We start from the raw sequence: 16,857 nt of genomic DNA, 5'->3' as shown, positions 1-16,857 counted from the left end.
AAGCACACGCATGCCATATGGGAACATTTGTGGCTCCAATGTTATGGCCCTCATGGCTATGTGTCCTGAGTATCATTTCGCATACATTTGAATAGCGCATTCCTGGAGTGGAGCATACTATGCCCTCCTCCGCAAACGAAATTGTCATGTTCAACTTTGTCATTAAGTCTCAACCCAAAATGTTTACTGGGGTCTGACGCGAATAAAATAAGGGTACATTCATTTCGCACTCTCCTATGGAGACTAGGAGTGCGTCTGTAAAGAGAACTCGACTGTGAGCTCCTGTAAAACTTTAAGTATCTATGGCCTCACCGGACAAGGAAAACTTGCCTTCACGTATGCACGAGCGGTTTGCATCCGTGGCCACTAGGAAGGATTATTCTTTACCCCCTATAGCGACATCCACCCTAGGTTCCCTATGAGGGTCTGGTGTCACTGATAGGATAGAGCACATCAGGGTTCCCAGTGAGCTGTCCTAGTTTATATATATGTTTGGCCCACTGTGCACTTGTGGATTTTCCCCATTTCTAGAGTTGCTTCCCCTTCCAGGGTTCTGGGTCTGTGGTAGTTGTGGTGGTGCCTGTTGGGATTGTCCTTGTGGAAAATTCCCCATGTTTTGTGGTTGTGCCCCTTGTTGCGCTCCTGGCGCTTGTTGCTGCAAGCCTACAAAGTAGTAAGCGCTGCAGGCACGACGCCGAAATTGCAAAATTTAAAATGTGCGTGCCTCCGCTCCACCGCATATGAGCACCCGGGGGATCCACCAAGGGAAACCCTGCCTTTCTGCACCTTTTGTGCAGTAGTGGCAAGTTCACGCTCACTGCCCCCATTGAGCACCATGAGGTCTCACCTCACTACAATATGGCCGTCCTTCATTGTTGCCCAAGCCTAACCAGCCCAGCTGACGCTGCCGGTCCCTGATTGGCCCCCGAACCGACTACCTCATCCAACCAAGCGCCGGCAGGCGCAGCCGGCCCACCTGCAACAAGGCCCGCCGAATCAAGGCTAACGTCTGTCTCAAGCCTGTCTGAGCCGCATCTGCCGTCTCTGCCACCCCCCTTGACCAAAGCACCCTGGTTTCTCTACAGGAAAGCCTGCCCACAACACAGAAGCACTGAATTCCAGAGACCGTTGCTCTGGAAGCTACGGACCCTTCCATGGACCCTTGCTAGCAGGTATGAAGTATCATACTGCAAGAATACCTCGCCCATCATGCTACCTATAATGCCATCATGACCGCCAATGCCTGCTAACCACCAAGTTACCCACTGACCTTTCTGTACTACTTAGCATGCTCGAAAATGAGTACTGTCCTATTCATGCACAGCCGCTATTGATGTGCCCGTTTCCTTTGACTAAATACTGTGCTCCGCCCCCACTTTTGGTTGCCTGCAAATGCATTCAGTTATCTACCCCCTGTCAGCTATACCCGCCTGCCTCAGTAAATGTCTATTTAATCTGACCATAAACGTCCACTAGTGCCAAGCCAATGCTCAGCTACTTGCGCATGTTCAGAGACTCTACACCTAGGTAGACTATCAGACGAGCAAATATCCCTTCCACTCCTGTCTGTATCAGTAAAATTGCATTTGATTGCCTCTACTAGCGAAACTGCATTTAGATGGCCTATACTAGCGAAAGTGCATTTAGATTGCCTGTATCAGTAAAATTGCATTGATTGCCTCTACTAGCAAAAGTGCATTTAGATTGCTTATACTAGTGTAATTGCATCTAGATTGTCTTTACTAGCGAAACTGCATTTAGATTGCTTATACTATGAAATTGCATCTAGATTGTCTTTACTAGCGAAACTGCATTTAGATTGCCTGCATCAGTAACATTGCATTGATTGCCACTACTAGCGAAACTTCATCTAGACTGTCCTTACTAGTGAAACTGCATTTAGATTGCCTGCATCAGTAAAATTGCATTGATTGCCACTACTAGCAAAACTTCATCTAGATTGTCCTTACTAGTGAAACCGCATTTAGATTGCCTATACTAGTGAAATTGCATCTAGATTGTCTTTACTAGCGAAATTGCAATCAGGCCGCCTTTACTAGCGATTTGCATTTTGGTTGCCTGTATCGGTAAAATAGCATTTAGGTTGCCTGTCCTAGCTAAAGTGCATTCAAGTTACCCATCGCAGCGAAACCTGCATGAATATTCCCACCAGCTACCAACCAATGCATACCTAATCCTGCCCACGCTGGCAAACTTGCAGCTAGGCTGCCTGTATATGCCCAATAGCAATTTAGGCTGCAAGTACCCAAGCTACCCACACTAGCTTACTATGCATCTACCACTACTCTACACAGTTCTACTCAGAACCATCTTCTACTTGACCACCCTTCACAATATGAACTTACCTAAGCAACAGAATCAACTACCTCTCGGTAATGCACCTCAGGAGCAAGCCAATATGGCCACTAAACCATGTAGCCTCCACCAACGAAACCTAAAATTACGCACTAGACTCCCAAGGATCTATGACCCTTTATCAAAGGCCCAACCCGCCTCTAATTACGGTAGGCACACCTCGCACAACACTCCACCACACATAAACAATATATGGCAACACAGACTACAATTTAACAGTCGTATCTTTAGAGATTCCACCTCCCCCCAACATGCCAACACAAAGTCAAGCTACCATCCGCCCAACCCACCATACCTGAAATAAAAGGTGTCTTAATAAACGCCCGCTTCATGGTAGCCCATGCAACTGAAATTGCGGACTTAATCGAAAATGAGGATTTAGATCTCCTGGCCATCACAGAATCCTGGCTCCACCCTGCAGCAGGACCAGCCATTATGCTAGACATCCCAGATAAATATACCCTTATACGATTGGATCGCACTACTTCTAGCGGCCTCGCTATAATAGTCAAAAATAACCTAGCCATAAGACTCTCTTCACCCCACAATACCAACTCCTGTGAATCCCTCACTGCTAAACCTACCATTGCCATCAATCAAACCATCACTATCCACCTAATATACCGACCACCAGGCCCACTAGGTTCCTTTGAGGAAGGCCTCATGAACTTACTATCTAATAACTTAAAAAATTCGACACAATGTCTTATCTTAGGCGACTTCAACCTTGGATTCAACGACTCTCATGACCCTAATGCCCTACAAATCAACAGATCCCTTGAGGACTTAGGATTCACCCAAAAAATTACAGATCCCACACACATTAAAGGCAGGACCCTCGACTGGATTGCCGAACATAACTGCCCTATCACTATTAACTCTATAAGGCCTCAGCTATGGTCTGACCACTACTTGATATCATTCACCCTAGAAGCTAACATACCTATGAACAATAGTATCCTAGCTCCCCCCGCTCCTACTAGAAATAAAAAGACCATTACCCCTTAAAATCTTATCCCCCTCATTCTCCCCACCCTAAATTCCATTTCAGACCAGACTGACCCAGCCTCTATGATAGAAAAATACAATGAAGTGATGCTTACCTCTTTGGACACTATTGCACCACTGAAAATTAGAAAGAGCAAACCCCGCCAACACCTTAATACCTGGTTCACACCAGTACTGAAAGACATCAGACAAAAGAAACGCCTCAGCGAGAAAACCTGGAGATCAGACCCCTCGGACACTAATAAAAATAACCTGAAGAAATGAGTTACCCTCTATAAAAAAGAAATATCATCCTTGCGAAACAAACTTCATACAATACCCGCATCACCCAAGCTAAATCCAACACCAAAGAACTGTTCACCATCCTAAAGGAGGTAGAATCCCCTATCCAAGTTCCTGACTCCTGCCTCAAGGATAGGAACTGGTGCACAGGCATACAAAACACCCTTGCCAACAAAATAACATTGTTTCAGGCAAAGATCAACAATAAAAAAGCCTCTATAACTGCCCCGAATACTGACACTCTCAAGGCCACCTCGAACTCACCACCTATTCTAAAATCCACCCCCTCCCCACCTACACCGGACATCCCTCCCTTCTACCTCCGCAAAGTCTCCACTTAAGAAGTCGAGAAAGTCATCCTCACCCTCAAACCCTCCAACTGCCAGGGCGACACATGTCCAGCCCAAATCATAAAGGACGCAGCCCGGGAACTCTCACCCTTTATTACTAAACTTATAAACGCCTCTTTCACATCTGGTACCATACCCAGCAACCTGAAACATTCCTGGGTTCTACCCCTCCTCAAAAAGCAAACCTTGGACCCTTCCATTCCAACCAACTACCGCCCCATTACCACCGTGCCGTTCTTACTGAAAATCCTAGACAAAGTAGCCTACCTACAAATTCAGCACCACCTGGAACTAAACCATCTCCTAGGAGTTCGATAGTCTGGCTTCAGACCACAGCATGGGACTGAGACTGCACTCCTAGACCTTAAATCCCAAATAGACACACTGAGAGACAAAGGTACGACCTCACTCCTACTCCTCCTCGACCTTTCTGACGCATTTGATTTGGTAGACCATGCAATACTCTGCAATCACCTGATCACGGCAGCCTGCTTCTCCCATGAAGCAGTCGCATGGATCCAGTCCTTCTTAGATAACAAGACAATGCAAGTCTTCTCTCCTCTAGCAGCTGCTGACCCCGCACCTATTGCATGCGGCGTACCACAAGGATCATGTGTATCCCCTACTCTTTACAACATTTTCACAAAGCTCCTTTTTGATGATCTAGATGGTCTTGGTATCACCTACACAAACTATGCAAATGATACACAGATCCTCATCCCGTTGACGGGAGATTATGACAAGGATTTGGCCTTTGTGAATAGAATCTACCTCATCATCCAGGCATGGATGGCCTCTCACGGTCTATGCCTGAATGATGACAAAACTGAACTCCTCAACCTAGGCACCTCACCCAACATCAAAAAACTAGGCCCCAACTATGACTCCTCCATAATTGACAATAACACCATCATGGTGGCCAAAGTAGTCAAAACCTGCGGTTTCTATATAGACTCCACGCTTACCTTTGGTAAACAAGTGAGTGCCATGGCCTCAACCACCTCCTACACCTGTAAGTTAATTAGAGCAGCCAAGCCCTTCCTCTCTCCTAACAACTGCGTCACACTAGCAAGAGCATTAATCCTGTCTAAACTTGATTACTGCAAAACCCTTCACATAAGTAGCAACAAACACATCATCGCCAAAATACAGACACTTCAAAATAATGCCCTGAGAGCCGCCCTAAACTTCCCCAAAAACGCCGATATCTCAGACCTCAGGAGATCAACCAACTGGCTTTCCACGAAAGACAAAGTTCTCCTTAAAACAGCCTCCCTCACACACAAATGCCTCAACCAGGCAGCCCCGCAATACCTCATAGACAGATTCACCAGACAAACAGCCTCTCGCCCCTTAAGAAAATCCAACTCCAACTTCCTACTAGTACCCAGATTTAAACTTACTAAATCTGGCAGGAGTAGCTTCGCTGTCAAAGCAGCACAATATTGGAACTCCCTTCCCCCTACCCTAAGGGAAGACCTCCCCTACTGGCAATTCAGAACTAAGCTGATCCAACAGCTAAAAGAACACGATGCCTAACCTCTCCCTACTGCCACTTGGGATTTCATGTATATTTTGCATTTCTGTTCTACTCATACATCCCTCCTGTCCTATTGCAAACTTACTGTAAATATTTTGTGACTCATTGATATTATAGGTTTACAGCATTGTAACCGTAGCTGTACCTCTATGTTTTTTCTGTAACATGCAACCTAAGCTGAACAATCCTCTTATGGCCTTCGCGCCCAAATACCCCTGGGTGTGGTGTGCTATATAAGTAATAAAACAAACAAACAAACCGTGTGATTCTGTGCAACGCCCTGTTGTAAAACTGCAGATGGATTTGCTGTGCCTGCTCCTATTCCTTGGCCGTTCTGCATCATGCCTTGACTTCTGCACGTGCGCGCCAAATGACCTGTCATTCCACACAGCCAATATACTGGCGGTGGTCGGATGATTTGTCCATTTGACATATCTGGGTTACCATTTTGCACATTTTGAAAGCCTCCTTGATTATTTTGGAAACCTCCCTGATTGATCTGCCATCCTCTTCCTCTAAATCCTCTTCCCCGTGGGTAAAACCCTACGTTACCCTGGTTATTCTGTTGTGGATTAGCCACCTGCTGCATGTTTTGTTCAGCTGCGTTAGTTAATATGGCTCCTTCAAGAGCATACTTTGATAATTTCTTTTGCACCAGCTTCGCTTCCTCACCCTTTCGAGTTGCCTCCTTTTTGCAATTCTTTTCTTGCAACAGTCTACAGTAATGTGCGATAGTCAACTGTATTTCAGCCCAAGGCTTAGCCTCAACTCCTACCAATTTCTTGAGTTGTTTCTGCACCGGCTCTGGCAAACCTTGGCACAATATATGGTGAAACACAGGTATTGATTTCATCCAAGATTCATGCGTTTCGAGCACACACTCGTCTTGGGAATTCTGTATATAAATTAACAGATCTTCTGACTCCTCCATTTTTCAAGTCTTTATCGCTCCCATATCGGAAGTGTCTGGGTAAAGCACTCATAGCGCTTTCCATACTGCTGCTCTGCAATTGTTAAATGGCGCTCCGTCATGCGTGGTGTTGATTGTGGTTACACCAGGGTAGCCTGCCCGTGTCCACACGTCGTCTGCTCTCTCACCAAGTATGGCGATCAGGAGAACTTTAATGTCCCCTATAGCTAACGACTTTCCTCCTGTCATTTTTTCTAACTGGTGTATCCATTTTCCGGCTCCCGATGTCAGCATTGGAAGCTTGTTTTTCAAGTTTTCTCGATCCATTTCTGGCCATGGAATATATTGTGGTCTTGCTCCCCCCTTTTCTAGTAGCGGAAATTGGAATGCGCAGCCCTCTTTCTCTTCTCTCATAGTTCTCCTGTTTGTCGCAGGGGTAATATTCCTACATTGCCATCTACCTGGCAATGTCCTTAGTCTGTCTACATATGGCGGTGACGACACCCCCCTCTGAACATGAGGTACTCCTTCATGTCGGTCAGACTGTGTGGCTGACTCTGATGCCCTCAGTGCGGACTCACTAGTGTCTGACCATTATATCCCTCTTTCACTATGGAGTTGTCTTTCACCCCGTCTCCCTTCCTCATTTGTCTCGTGCTCCTCCCCTTCGGAGTCGGACATTGTTTGTCCCCAATTAACGCAACTTCTTGTGTCTTCATCGTTTCTACTGATTTCTAATCTGTCCAGGGACAGTTTCCTATTCCCACTACACTTCGGTGACATCCTCAGTGTCATACAGCTGAGTGCTTTCCAAGAGCTCGTCCTCCCCCTCTCCTTGGGGTATTTGTTCTAGCCCCATTTCATCATATACTCTATCGATCGTTTCCCTGATGCTTCTGGTGTTGAAGTCATCTTCAATATTTGCCTTAGACTTGCCTGGTACTGAATCATACGCAGGAAAGAATTCTTCAATGTCTTCCCAGTCTACAACTGGATTGGGTTTTTTAACTTCCCTCTCCAAATATTCGAGATTGCGTGCCCTCTGTCTTCGCTTACGTTCGATATCGTCATCAAATTCTTTGTGCTTCCTCACCTCTTCTCTGACCCTATCTTCTTCCCTTCTCTTTTCATTTCTACGTTATTCTGCCCTTCGAATTTCCTCATCTCTTCATCTTCTTATCCTTTTTTCACGTACCCTTTGCTCTTCTTCTAACCTTTGATGTTTCTGTCTGTCTTGATCATAAGCTGCTCTCGGGTTGCGATTGAGCTGTTTTTCTTGCTCTTCGCGATATAGCTGTTCTCACCTAAGTCTATCTTTCCTTCTTATCCTTTCATCTCTTAACTCCTTCTCTTTCTCCTTTCTCTGTGCCTCATCTAACCTCTCTTTTGGTCTCACGTCATCACTGCCTTTCCGATCGAGTTTCAATAAGATTTGTCCTCCCATCCATTCGTCCTTTGCAAATGCTATCTCATCTGTCTTTGCTTCCTTTCCATTTCTTTCCCTCTCTCTCCTTGTCGAGAGATGCACTTGTCTGTGCCTGATCCTTTCTTTCATCATCACGCCTCCCCTTGTCCCTTAGGACTGCGGAGGTAAGATTCTTGTCCTTATCCTTCCCTTGATTCTCGTCACTACTATATGTAGGTGACTCATATGCAGGGTTGCTGTACCTGTGACTGCTTTAAGCTCCCTTAACGGGTATAATCCCTCGTCCTTACTTTCTTTGGTTTTGGTTTCGGGTGGGGCAGGTGGCACGGTAGGTGTCTCACCCCCCTCTGTGCATACATTTAGTATCCAATCTGCTGGCGGCTCTTCCTCCTTTGTTTTTTCATACATCTTCCAAAGTTCTAGAACAGCAAGGCGTTTTTCTAGCTTCTTGCCTGTATATGTGGCATGCAAATATGTCGTCATATGTTGTAAGACGGCTTTAGATAAAGACCCATTTTGTGGCCATGGCATAAACATCTTGTGGGCAGTACCTTTAACCCACTCGGTGCTATACTTCTTTAGCTTGGATGCGTTTTGGCAACTGCTTGCATAAGTGTGCTAATGAAGTTATGTCTTCCATGTTTAAATCTGTTCTCCTTCCTCTTATATAACACTTGTTGATGCTTTTGTGTGGTTTAAACACCTTGTGACAATATGAGCAAGCACCAAACACTGCAAGCTCCAATCCAGAATTTTGCACTGACATTTTTTATATTACCAAATTTTCTCAAAAGCATCAATTCATGTGCGATTCTGTCTCAGCTATCGAATAGGGCACCATTTTTAATCAGTTCTCTTAACAAAATTTCACATATAACGTCACAGCAAAACATGTAAGACAGACACTTAACAGACTAGATAGACACCATCTGGACATAGATATCTCTGCCCCTAATCATTACCCCTTCATGGAGTCTAAACAAACTCCTTTCACGACGTCTTTAAACGTGGTGGCAGCCTAATTGTTCCCTATTATGTGGGACTCTGGGTACATGTTTCTTCTGGCCGCTATATTAAAGCGCAGGAATAAGGCGAATCCTCTCACTTCTCAGTTGTCCGCCCTGGTAACCTCTCTCTTCTTGGGTGCCCACCATGGTAACCTCTATTTATTCAATTATTCTTGAGTCATTATCCCCTTATATATATATACAGTCTTCTCTACTTCTGACTATTTAGTTTTTCCTCCTCCCTCCGTTACCTTTTCCCTTTACTTGTTCTTAAGGCGTACACTGTTTGCCAAAGCACTCAATTGTTGCTTCACTCACCGTTTGCATTGTTCGTCTCTGGACCCTCGGGATCACCTCCTTCGTTACTGCCTTCTTCAGATTTTCGTCCGATCAGCTGCCCGTAGGAATGGGAAGGGATGTGTTGGGAAAACGGGTCCCTTCAGGCCCCGACTGCAGTCTTGGGTTACGCTACCATTGTCTACGCGGAGCTTCACAGTCTACTCACCCGAATGGCAAAGGACTTGTGATATTGCCGAAGACCTAGAGTTACTTTATGTCGACGATCAAGAGGTGTCTTATTTTAATCAATAATCAATAATCGATGGTCACCAACCATCCTCTGCTACCAAGTATACTACAAGAGAGAGACCCCTGACCGGCCCATAGAGTCAGAGCTTGCTCTGTAGTACTTTAAGACGAGATAGCTGCACCTTGAGGTGGACAGGGTGTAGGATTTCTTACTCCAACACCAATCAATAAGGACAACTCAATGGTTTGGCAAAGGGGAGTTTGTTTAATGACAAGTACAAAAAACGGGGAAACATGGAAATCAACAGTGATGCGATAGCCCGTCTTGCTTCAACTCCCAACAACTTCATGCAAACAGTAACAGTCATACCCAAAATTCGTCATCATTGACTTGTAACACTCAAAAGTTTGTCATGCAATTCTATTGGTTGGAAAAGGTAACTTAAATATAGGTACTATATCTGTATATGGTAATGGAGTGTGGGGATTGGATAAACACTATCAGGTAGGCGTCTAAGCCCTTCCTTCAAAAATGACTACGGTGGACGTCACTAAAAGTACAACATCCCATTGGTTCTACTATCTATAGGACCCTAGATTATTTGGTACAGTGCGATTGAGTTGGCTTCAACCCCATGCATAAATCTCCACTTTAATTAGCAGCACGCAGAATGGTCAACCAGGTGCAGGATGACCCAAGATTCACCCGGCCTCCCTTCCATCAATCAGTACTTTAGTGCTATGTGTCAATTTGTTGGCTGTGTTCGACCGTGGAACTGTAGCTTCTTGTCAGGAAAGGTTATGATATCTTCTGTTTGGGAGACAGCCAGGCGTAGGTGCCTCTTCTCGCTTGGCTGGTCACGTGCTAGCACACTGTGAATCTGCTTAGTTTTCCTTCTATTTGTGCATTTAATTCTTTATTCGGCTTGCCACCTGCCTGGACCTCATTATCTCGACCTTCACGGGGCAGGCTGCTCTGTTCTTAAGTTTCGATTCTCTGAAGATACTGTCCGCCTCCCTCTCTTGGTCTGACCTCGACTTCCCAGGCACAAGCTGCTCTTGCTGAGTTTCGATTCCGCCATCTATTTTTTGTTTTAGCTGGAGTATTAATCCTGTCCTGTTTGACCCCTAGTAACCTGAGTTAATTCTGCTTTTGCGTAATGATTGTCGTTTCTCTTATCTGTGAGTCTGTCTGGGCCCTCGTGACATCACCATTCATCTTCAATTAAGGCCTTTTGAGTTTCTTCTGGGACAGTGTTTAAGCAATCTTCATTTCGTGTCATTTGCTGGTAGGGCTGTCTCAATGGATACCTTACTGTCCATGGTTGTCTGGTTATTGGTACTTCAATAGGTATTGTTCTTCTCATAGGCACTGGGCAGAGCCCTAATGCAACTCTCTGCTGGTTTATTTGCTCATCATACGTCACATATCTCGGCGGGAACGTTCTTCGTACTTCAAAATGGGCGACTGTAGTGCAGGCTACATTTGGGAGAGAGAGAAAGCAGAGAAGAGGAGTGTTTTGAGCTGCTTCCGGAACTTCAGGTGGTACGCTAAAGTTTGAGAGGGGCAGGGAGGCTATTCCAGAGGGAGGCACCTGCAGAGGAGAGAGATCTACCCCCCCAATCTCTGCCTGGAGAAGCGTCTAACCCTTAGAGAGTAGTTGTAGGTAGCTGAGCAAAGGGCTCGAGAAGGAAGATATTTTGGAAGAGAGAGTTGGATGTATTATGGGCCCAGGGGCCCGGAAAGCCTGGTGGACGATGCAATGGGTCTTGAACTTGATACTTGCAGCAACTGGGAGCCAGTGGAGAGATTTCAGGGCTAGAGAGATACGATCCCTGTGCTTGAGGCCAAGGATAAGTCTCACGGTCCTGTTCTGGATTAGTTGAAGGGGCTGGAGAGTAGAGGAGGGCAGATTGAGAAAGAGGATGTTGCAGTAGTCCAGCCTTGAGAGAACCAGGGCTCTGGAGACAGTGGGCTTCTGGGGGAAAGTGAGAAAGGGAAGAGTCCCTTTGAGGAGGAGCAGCCGGTAGTGGGACTTCTTGGCGATGTCCGAGATGTGTGGAGAGAAAGAGAGAGTGGAGTCAAAGATGACACCAGGGTTGTTTGCCTCACAGGAAGGCGAAGGAAGAGCGCCAAAGGCGGGCGGCCAGAGTGAGAGAGGCAGCAGGGGCAGGAGTCCAAATGAGAAGGATCCCCATCTGACTGACATTAAGGCAGAGATCGTTGGAGGCACACCAATCCTGAATCGTGGATAGACAGTCGGGAATGAGCGAGAGAGGAGAGGAGTGTGAGGGGAGCCAGAAGGAAAGCAGAGTGTCATCCACATAACACTGAAAATTAGAGGAGAATGTAGAGATCGGGTGGCCCAATGGGGCCACGTAGAGGTTGAAAAACCAAAGTGAGAGGATAGAGCGGAGAGAAAGGGACCAAGTTGGACCTGGGAGGGGCAGTCCAAGAGGAAGGAGGTCACCAGGTTCTCATGGAGTCGATTGATCAGGATTGATCAGGATGGCATGGTTGACTGTGTCGAAAGCAGAGGAAAGATCAAGGAGGATGAGGACAGAAGGAATGCTGGAATCAAGGTTAGAGAGCAGATCTTCACAGGTGTTCAGGAGAGCAGTTCTCGTGCCTCTGGCAGCTCTGAAGCCAGACTGATGGTCATGGAGACAACCAACAGATTCCGTGTGGAGAGTAAGCTGGGAGATGGCCAGCTTTTCCAACAGTTTGCCCGGGAAAGGGGTGATGGAGATTTGGTCATAGTTTGCCAGGTAGGCAGGATTGGAAGACAGCTTCTTGCGGAGTGGGTGCATAAGGGAGTGATTAACTGGAGAGGGGAACGTTCCAGTAACGAAAGAGTGATTGATTACAGAAATCGGTCAAGGCTGGAGCAAGGGTATCAATATGGTTCTTGATGGTTCTGGTGGAGCAGGAGAGCACCTGTTTGGATGACACTTTCATAGATCAGACTTGTCTAGAAACCTCGTCAGGTGTTGTCAGAGAGAAAGAGGAGAAAGGAGGAAGAGAGGTAGAGATGGCCAAAGGGGGGCGAGAGAGGAAGAGGAGATGGAGGACAGGATGTCCTGAGCTTTAGCAGAGAAATGAGATGACAGAGCCATACAGACGGCTTGGGAGGGAACAGGAGAGGTAAAGACCGCAACAGGATTGACCAGTTCTTTTCAGATTTTAAAGAGTTTGGCCGTGTTGTTAGAGGCCACAGAGACACGGGCTTGAATGTGTGTTCTCTTCTTGATGAGTGTTATTGCTTCGACTGGCATTTTGGTGCAACCAGTCTAGATATGTCTAAATGTGGCCTGGCAAGCTTTACTATATTGTTATTACGTGTCTACACTGGTCGACAATGTGCAGTCAGTTGGACATGTTTTCATTGTGGAATGGCATTTTTAATAGCAAAGCATTAATGTTCCTGTGCACTGCTGGTGACTTGCATGTATTGGATTGGTGTTACCCTACAAAACAATTACAAACACTCTGGCTTTTTAGCCAATTTGTCTCAGAAAGTGTGCTGTATATTATATTAAAACACTTATATCGTTCTCCTAGTGCAGTGTGCGGCATATCCCTTCAGAAGCACGTTCGTGCGTATTGTGTAAGTGTGATAATCTAGGCCGGCTCAGGATGTGGCACGACCCTTGATTTGTTGCTGAGTTGGGGGGAGGCGGCGCAGCATGGCTCGCAGGGGGGCCCCCACATTTTGTGTTACGCCACTGCTGCACTATATAACTTGATGAAAAATAACAAACAAATGAAGGTGAAATATCCCATTTCGGTACTGCAAGTCCCAGGGAAAACATTTGTATTGGTTCTTGAAGTTTAAAACATGCACACCTTTTGACGTTTTCAAAAACACTATTAGAAGAAAATATCCTCTCTTGGTTTTTGTGTGTGTGTTGATTTTATGAAAGGCAAATGCCAATCATCCTGTGCAATTAGCGTGGTTATGCAAAACCAATTTAATGAAATGTGCATATTTCACCTTGATATGCTAATTTCTAGCAACGTCCCATCCCATTGCGTTTGTTAATGAGTCCCCCCCCACTTTAATTTTTAGGACTTGACCCCTGCCCCTTGCCCTCCTCGGAAGAGGGCAAGGGGTTAACATCTGAAACATATTTCAGCTTTAATCACAACATAAATGTTCAATTTTTTGTTGTTTCTGATGTAAATGCGAATAGTTTTTTACAGTTTTATGAACCCCAGTTGACCTAGATGTTCTTAGCAATTTTGTCTTGTTTCCTTTAACATAGTTGCTTGTTTGATAACCCCTGTTTTTTTGTAGGCATTAACTTTTTCAAGCGGGTAGTGTTTGGAATTTGTTTCTGTCACCTTATTAGCTAGCTTTATTTGTTGATAACACTTTAGCCTTTTTTGCCGCAGGTCCCCTAAATACATTGTTCTACCAGATAGTGGACCCCGGCATGTCCCATGGCCAAGATGAGCAGTGAGAGGTGAATGGTGATAAGAAAACAAGAACTTTAAATCTGTCCTCATGTAAGGTAGAAGAACCCACTCTCAAGAAGTCACAAGGGAGAGGAATAATGGCAAGGAAAGGTTTCAATTGAGTGTAGCTTTAGTGGGCGAAGCAGTCAGCAGCCAACCCAGGGCACTTGCTGGCCCTTCCCACAGGGAATGCCATGTCCCCCTTTCACCACGTATATGTATATTTTGAATTCTATGATGACGGGGCAGCCTACTGAAGGCTCAGTCTTTGGGGTGGAACGTGCAGTCAGTGGCATATTGAAATCACCTGAATATTCACTGCATAGACAATCCCTTGCTCAGATTCATCAATACACGCGCACGCGCCCGCGTGCACACACGTTAAAGAAGAAGAAGTTGGAGGAGGAGAATCACATCAATCAGGTAGGGAGAGTATGGAGTTTGGAGGACAGTATCAAGGATGAAAGTAGGGAATAGAGTTTTGGAGGAGAAGAGTATTAAGGAACAGAGAGGGGTACAGAGTGGCCCAGAGTAGTTCACTGCCATAGAAGGAGGAAGAAGATGAAGGAGGGAAGGAGAAATTGAAAGGAGGAGACAGAGATCATGGGAAGATCCCTGGGGAGGTAGGGCCCGCCACAGACAGATAGCATAACAATATCAGGCAAACCTTTCAGACAGCCTGAGTGTCAACATACAGGCCTATCAACTGGTCTGCAGGAATGAGTCAGTGTCGTTTTTGCAGGGAATAAAGTAAGGTGGGATTGGATGACAGGATCAGGCCTTGGGGCCAGAGCAACACTGTATCACCTACTCAGTCACCTAGTGGCCCTCCTGGCCTTCCTCACCTCTGGGAAATGCTACTCTATCACAACAAAGCTTGGTACATCAGCAGGCATGTTGTTCTAGGTATAAGACACTACGAACCCTCTGGCCGCAGGAAATGGCACCAGAATCAAGGACACCATCAACAAGTGGTGCATAGGCGTAGACAGGGTAGGGCCTGACAGGGCAAGGCCCACCCGCAGAGCCCAACCAATACTCTGTAAATGCCCACACAGCAGTGCTGTTTGGGCATTTACAGATGTTCATCTCACTGCGGTGGGCCCAAATACATTAGCTTCAGGCCCCATTTCTTAGACAATCCTGGCTACGCCTTTGAAGCTGGGCCAAGGGGTTGTGAGTGATGTCGGGGAAAGACCTAGCTAGACTGTTCGGCGGAAAAAGAGCTTTAGATCAAGAGGACTTATTTTTGGCTTATGCACCCGACTTGCCCTTGTTTTGAGATGCCAAACATTTAGGTTGAAGACCAGAATAAACCTTTTTACATACATGAAGTGTGCCCTCTGAGGAGTCCACTTTGCTTTGTGATGATGATTTCTAGCCTAGGCTTTGTAATAGATGTCCAAATGTATTGTTTGTTGATGACGAACTAATCTTGTGTTTTTTGCACCTTTTCAAGGGGTTCACTTACCTCAAATTTCAACTTCCATAACTGGGAAACTGTACATGCGAGCAAGGGTGGGTTAGGTCTGCATGTGTCCCTGGCATCTGGTACAGTTCTGCAGGGGTTTCTAACTTCTTTTTTTCTCCCCCCTCTTTTCCTGCCTTCTTGGGGTGCTATTCGGGTACTCTGTCCTTCTCCTTTTTCCTCTAGTTCTTCCTGCCCTCTTTCTGTGGGAACTACAAGTATTGGAACCTGTTAATACATTTATAGTGATGCTATAGTTGGGAATACTGTATTGGTTGTTAAATGTACTAATCCCACTTTTTGGCATAATCCCCTTAGTTGTTACCAATAATATACAGTTGTTATAGTACTAACCTTTGTTTATGTTTTTCAAACATGTAAATTAGGCTTATGTTGATATTGTTAACACTGTTGTATAGTCTTGTACCTATTTCATAGCATAAAACGTATTTCTAATAAATTGCTGTAGTGACCTCTCCTTTGTACTTAGTGGTATGACAGTGATGATGTTTTTTTATGTGGTTTCTCGGTTTTTGTTGAGTGTCCTGCTTCTCTCCTTCTCTGGTGTGCAGTTTCACAGCTGGATTGAGTGTTGTTTGTGTTGATGCTATATTTGTTAATGGGCACCTTCTTGGTGGCTTGTGTAGCACCATGGACTCTGTTTTGGCCTTTTCCAGTGGTGGGACTGTCCTTTGAGGTCGAACCAGTGGATTCCCTCTGGCCTTGGGAGGAGGTGTTGCTTTCCCGGGGCAGTAAATATAAATACATATATGTTAGATATTAAACATGCATGTTATCAGTTTGTTTTATTCATACTCTTTTGTTTTGTTGTGTGATGTTGTTGGGGATGGTGGTCTTGGCGTCTGTGGGCAGCATTTAAGTCAAAGGGGGAAGTAGACAGCGAGGGAAGCAAGGGATCAGTACAAGGGAGCAGGAAGCTAACAATGGTGTCGGGAAGGATGGTCAAATTAGCAACAAGTGATCTACAAGTACACAGGGGTAGAAAGGGATGGGCAGATTGCCCAGTCTAAGATTAGGTAGGAAGTGGAGGGTGTTTAGACATAGGTGTTAGGGAAGACCCATTCCTTGAAAAGAAGGGTCTTGAGCTCCTTCCAGGTAGGAGGTTCTGGAGTCTGAGGGAATATACAGAAAATGCCTGTCTTCTGGTTCTTCTTCCCATACCTGTAGGTTCAAGTCTGAACATGTCCTTTCTTTGTTGTGCGTAATATAGTGGGGATTCCCCTTCACTCTCTGAAGTCTTGTAAACCAAAACCATCAGATCATTTTTTCATGCCCTCTGTGAACATTTTTTTAATTTATCAGATCATTTCCAATGTGACATGAATCTGTGAGAACAGTACTAAGTGTTGCTGATAAAATGTTAGTATATTCTGTTGGTGTGTAGTCTGAGTGCCAGGGAGTCGCTAAAGATGCATATGTTCCTAGTGCGCTATGCGGTTATGTGGTTGTTAATTGAAGTGCAGTACATTTGTGAGGGGTGCA

The sequence above is a fragment of the Ambystoma mexicanum genome, chromosome 3p, assembly GCF_040938575.1.
Source record: "Ambystoma mexicanum isolate Mex_15411 chromosome 3p, UKY_AmexF1_1, whole genome shotgun sequence".
NCBI classification, from domain to species: Eukaryota; Metazoa; Chordata; class Amphibia; order Caudata; family Ambystomatidae; genus Ambystoma; species Ambystoma mexicanum.
Note: the sequence above shows the minus strand (reverse complement) of the source record.